The 6,152-nt window shown below is 33.6% G+C and overlaps 1 pseudogene; it reads left to right on the top strand.

Annotated features, from left to right (window-relative positions):
* Positions 1 to 305: 305 nt before the first annotated feature.
* LOC116456480 (U6atac minor spliceosomal RNA) lies at positions 306 to 407 on the top strand (annotated as a pseudogene).
* Positions 408 to 6,152: the final 5,745 nt, after the last annotated feature.

Raw genomic sequence — 6,152 nt, 5'->3', positions numbered from 1 at the left:
TCAGGAGGGTAAGTTCAGCAAAGTTGTCTTTCTTTTTCAAAGTACTTTGAAATGAATTTTAGAGTCAATTTGTCTTTTTTGCCAAACAAAAATTGTGCTAGAATTATAATTAAAGTTCTGTTGAATCTATTGATCAATTTAAAGAAAATTTTCAAGTTAACAATATTGAGTCTTCTGGCCCATAAACACAGTACAGATATTTCTCTCCACTTATTTATATCTTCTTAAATTCTCTCAGCAAATTTTAAAGTTTTCAGTGTAGAGCTCTTGTTCATTCATTGTCAGATTTATGTCTTAAAATTTCATAGCACTCCCCTTGACAAGGATGGAAGAGGCCCTTGGGCCTGACAACACGCATACGGTTAAGGCATTGCCACCTACTTCTTGGCATCTAACCATCGTTTTAGGCCAGGCATGGTGGCTCATGCCTGTAATCCCAGCACTTTGGGAGGCCAAGGCAGGCGGATCACCCGAGATCAGGAGTTGGAGACAAGCCTGGCCAACATGATGAAACCCCGTCTCCACCAAAAATACAAAAAATTAGTCTGGTGTAGTGGTGCATACCTGTAATCCCAGTTACTCGGGAGGCTGAGGCAGGAGAAACTCTTGAACCTGGGAGGCAGAGGTTGCAGTGAGCCAAGATCACCCCACTGCACTCTAGCCTGAGTGACAGAGCAAGACTCCATTAAAAAAAAAAATTCGTAGTCTGATTCAGTTTCACATGGTATTTTTTAATTTCAGCTTCCAGTGGTCTGTTGCAAGTATATACACATCGAATTGATTTGTTCGTATTACAGCCTTGTATTCTGATAAACACAATTATTAGCTTAAGTTGCTTTTCTTAGATTCCACAAAATTTTCTAAATAGAAAATTAATGACAATGCTGTTTCTTCTTTTGCAAATAGGAATTTATTTTATTTACCTTTTTCTTATTTTGATGCCTAGAAATGCTAATAGAATGATAGATATAGTGAGAACAAATATTGTATTTTTTCCCAAATTTTAAAAGGAAACCATTCAGTCTTTTATCATCAAGCATGATGTTAATGTAGATTTTTTTATAGCTGTAGTTATCAAATTTAGGAACTTTACTTTGATTTCTAGTTTAATGAGAGGTTTGTTTGTTTATTTTGTTTGTTGGCCTGTATGTGTGTCTATCAGAAATGGACACTGGATTTTAACAAATGCTGTTCTGTGCATGCATGGAAATGATCTCTTTCTGTTTTTACTCTCTTACTGTGCTAAAATGCATTAATTGATTTTCAAATATTAAACTAACTAGTTATGTCTTTAAAAATAATCTCCTTATAAAGTGCATGAAGGAGGAAAGAGAAATATTCGCATTAGAATAAGGCAGAGCAGTTTAACCCAGCTTTTACTTTCATGTTCAAGATAAAGTAAAATTAACTTGAAATCATAAAGTTAAGAATAGACATAGTTATAATTTGCTACTACATCAAAAGAGTTTCAGTTTCTGGGTCCAGGTCACTTAATTTGTAATCATAGCAAATCAGAAATGGTGGTGATTTTAGGTAGAGTTTTCTTTGAAGCATACGCTAAGACTGAGAATAACATTCAGAGATTAATTAGGGAGTGGTTTTAAGATTAGTACCTGCTGTGGAAGGAAAGAAGGCTTAGCTGGGTAGAGGGAGTAGCTGGTCCTCTGAAAGCCACAGAAGGTATTTCAGCTATGAATATGAGGTATCATCCTTCCAAGTTGAGCCCATTTGGGTTTAAGTGTCCAGAAATTTAGGCTTCTATATACCCACATCAACTAGTTGTTAGAAACATGCTGCCCCTGGAAATGGGGGCATGACTTTGGACTAGTTTCTCCTCTTCAGCTAAGGGCAATTCTCAAAGAAAAGCTGAAAACTGCAATGATCATCTCATAACACTACTGACCATGGTAGAATTACGTTTTTTCTTCCCAAAGGGGGATTGTGGGCATTTCAACGGTGTTTACTTCACTGGCAGACCTGAAGTGACTCCCCCTTCAACTACAGAACACTGTGATTCAATGAACATAAATCTGGGCAAGATTATGAAATGGAACATGGACTAATATTTTATGATGGCTTAGAATTAAAATTCAATTTCTTGGAGTAGTTATTGATTCATTTTTTAAAAAGTCAAATTAACCAAATTTTTATTGAAAAATTGTTTTATTAGAAGAATGACAAATATAGCTCATGTTCGTTTCAGCAAGGTATCTTATAAAGGAAATCATTACCAAATATTGAATCAGCAGGATTAATCTAGGGTGAATGATAGTCCAGTTGTGAAAAGTCAGTTATTTGACTGATTAGACTCAATGCATGTTGACAAATGAATCTTGGCAACCTTGACTCTCTTCCTGTCTCATGCCTATCCATTTTGCACAGAAATGAAATGAGAAAGGATTCCTAGAATACTTGACAACAGAACCAAAATCATAATAATTCCCAGCCAACAATGACTTTTGTAGGTAATGAAGATTCTGCAATGTGTATTAAATAACTAGAATTGTGTTTATTTTGCTTGGAAAACAATTCAAAAACCAATTTGCTTGAAATAAAAATATATATGTTCATGTGTATATATATATATATATGTATGTGTGTGTATATATATCTGAGATAAAATATCATATATATCTAAGAAAATCTTTGTACTATTATATAACATTCAGCACGTATAGTCAGCAGGTTAACTGTAACAAAATTGTTGGGAAAATAGACTTCTATCACAAATACTGTTCCAACTTTAAATGAATATGAAAAGTTTTTCATAGAAATATCCTAAGAATTTAATATTCTAAAATATATTTTAATTGATAAATCAATAATCTTTGAAGTTATTTAAATACATTTTTTATTTTTATAGGAAAGACATTGCACATTTAAGAAACCATCTAGAAACTCATGTTTACAATAAAAATATAAGAAAAGTATAGGCTTAATATACATTATATGATAACTAAAATGTAGATATTGTATAAGCTTCTCTAAGTAAAACTAACAAAGAATGTAGTGCTTCGACTTCTCAAAAGTTATTTCTGAGAGCTGCTTCACTTAGTTTCTCAATAAGTATCTCATAACATTAAATTATAAGTTTTCATTACAACTTTTCAAGAAGATCTGCATCAAAAATATTTAGAACACACACACACACACACACACACACATTTTCACATTGTAGAGACTACTCATTGATACCAAAATATCTACTCTTTTTCCTCATCGGCAGCAGAACATTGATCAATAGCTGGTATATTGATCTTGGACTGAAACATGACACTCATCAGGTGTCCTTGTAGCTAAAAGATTTGGTAGATATGATCTACGAAATTTCTTTGAATTTTCCATTTTAATAAAACATACCTTTCTTCTGGTACCTCTATCTTGTTGCCAGGTATGCAGATTAGGATATCTAGGAGAATATTTTGGGGCCAGGAGGCTATGGTTCTGATGAATGTGCATTGATTACACCATTCCTGTACCAGCAACTTCTGGAATGCATTTACTAGAAACAAAAATACATTTTATATTAGTCATTTTTACCTTCTTTTGATGATTATTTTCCATAAAGATGGCTAAATTATGATATAGAATAAATATAAATTCTGACTTCTAGGTTAAATCACCACATACTTTAAAATCCACAAAAAATCAAATAAAAAAGAAGAGAGTTTTAGTTGATTAAAACTTCTCTATGAGTCAATAATAAAACAAGCATGCACTCTTAGTATATTTGAATAGAAGTTCATTGATGTGCACATGCATGTATGCTTTCTTCCCACCACATGCTTACCCTGGAGGTCTTTTTTTCCAATTGGTTTCCTGGGCTTTATTTATTAATTTAATTATTCCTTGGTTTTGAATGGAGGCTCTGAAAGTAGCACAGCTTTCTGACTACAACAAGTGTCAGGAGAGTCAGGCAAGTTGAAGCCTATCCAAATGATACTTTGAAACGCAATAGCCAAAAGAATCCTTGCTATCTCTTTCTCTAGTTGAGTATCTGGGAAAATATAAACCCTAAGGACTACTGTGAACCATACCAGGGGTGTAGCTTTCTCCAAAATTCTGGGATATGAGGATGAAGTTCATCTACACAGAGAAGTACAGGCCAGAGAAAGAGTGCTGGTGGTGCCCAGTTCCTGCTCCCACAACTCCCTAATCTTGGCACCTCTGCCCTGCCTGGGTTTCTGTGAGTCAATGTATATTCATTTTTTAAAATTTTCTTTTTGCCAAGGTTAGTTAAATTTGTCTCATAGAGGCATACTAACTCAAATATGTAAGGGTCTGTGAGATGTGATCGAACCATAATTTGTACACAAATGAGAAAACTAAGGTCAATGGCTGAAAGTTATAAAGCGGTATGAATATCTATGCTCTAAGGCCCCTTTAACTAGGATACTATGACTATTCTTTCTCTATCCTTAATGCCAAGCACAGAATTGAAGAACTCAGTAAATGTTTACTAAAGGGAAATAAATGAATACATGTTCTATTCAAACTTTCAATTATGCCTAAATAGCTCAGCATATTAGAATACATTGTATACGAGACACCCTGATATTCAGAAGGTAGAAGAAACTTCCATGACATCATAATCAAACTGGTTATTTGTTAATGTTACAATTTACATCTTTTATATTGTGTATCCATTAACAAACTATTATAGTTATTTTAACAAGTTTATATTTTAACTTGTATACTAGAAAACTGCTAATTTATCATGTGTTGATCCTTTCTAGGGACAGAATCCATGGATGTTACAAAAACAGAAAAAAAAGTAATGCCTGATCTATTTTCAGTCAGTCAGGATCATGGTGTGTGGTATTATCATCCATGGTTTACTTAAAAATACTATAGACCGGGTAATTCATAAGGAATAGAAATATATTCTCATAGTTCTAGAGGCTGGGAAGTTCAAGGTAAAGGTGCCAACAGATTCGGTGTCTGGTGAAGGTTTACTCTCTGCTTCATACATGACATATTCTTGCCGCATTTTCAAGGGCAGAGGAGGAACACAAGCTCCCTTGGGCCTCTTTTATAATCCCATTCATGAAGGCAGGACCTTCATGATCTAATCACTTCCCAAAGACTCTTATTACTTCCTTGAGGGACACACACATTCTAGACCATAGCAATGGACATATAAAAACATTATATATGGCATCTATATTTATAATAGAGCCTAGCCAAGATCAATTATTAGTAAAGGAGTTTTTAATAACTTTCCTTTTTTATGCCTATTCATCTTTAGTATATAAGAATAAAACGAAAAATATAGTAACATTTGGTAATGTAAACATCGTTGGTGATACCTGTCTGCATTTTTCCTGCTCACATGGACATGACTTTTTTATTTTCTTAAATAATCAACAAGAAATGATCAACTTTGTGTGCACACAGCAACTAGCTTTTATAGGAATCCACTTTCACAAAAGAAAAGGAGATTTATGCTGGGTTTAGGCACGCTGAGAGAAGGAACGTTTTCTGAAGAGTAAACTGCCAGCAGCAAAAGGCATTTCATAGTAGCCACAATGACCAGCCTACGAAAAGAAATTAATAGTCACACATTTTTCTCATCTCATACTCAGTGTCAGTTGAAGAAATTATCTTGTGTCTTGAGAAAATCATTATTTTCAGCTGGAAACACACTTGATAAAGTCTGTATTTTGCTAATATTCAGTATTTCTCTTCCTGCTTTTCTCAATGCAAGATAAGAAAAGCTCACCTAAATCAAATCCTGAGAAACATTATTTTCTGCACAAGGCAATCTTCTTGAAAAATGACTTTTTTAGGATGAACATTTGCTACTGGCAGAAAAAAAGTGCAATGTTGTCTATTTTATTTATTTGAAACCACCACTTAAAATATAAAATCTTATTGGATCTGGAATTACGTCCGCTTAATTGCTATGTTTTTTTTTTAAGATGCAGTTTTCATTGAGTTCATCTCAGGTAAAGAATGGCATGAAGTTCAGCAAGAAATAAAATTCTAACAGCTTGTTGACTGCCAACTCCTACTTAACGTGTTCTGTTAATTTAATACAATACAAAGTGGCTGATTTTAATAGGCCTTATTTTATTTTTACTATTTAACTGTAAGATATCAGGATGCATTTTGTGTGATTTTATATTATTTTTTCCCCAAACACAAGATCA

This window comes from Hylobates moloch, unplaced genomic scaffold, assembly GCF_009828535.3.
Source record: "Hylobates moloch isolate HMO894 unplaced genomic scaffold, HMol_V3 SCAFFOLD_16, whole genome shotgun sequence".
NCBI classification, from domain to species: domain Eukaryota; kingdom Metazoa; phylum Chordata; class Mammalia; order Primates; family Hylobatidae; genus Hylobates; species Hylobates moloch.
Note: the sequence above shows the minus strand (reverse complement) of the source record. Positions and strands in the feature narration are given on the sequence as shown.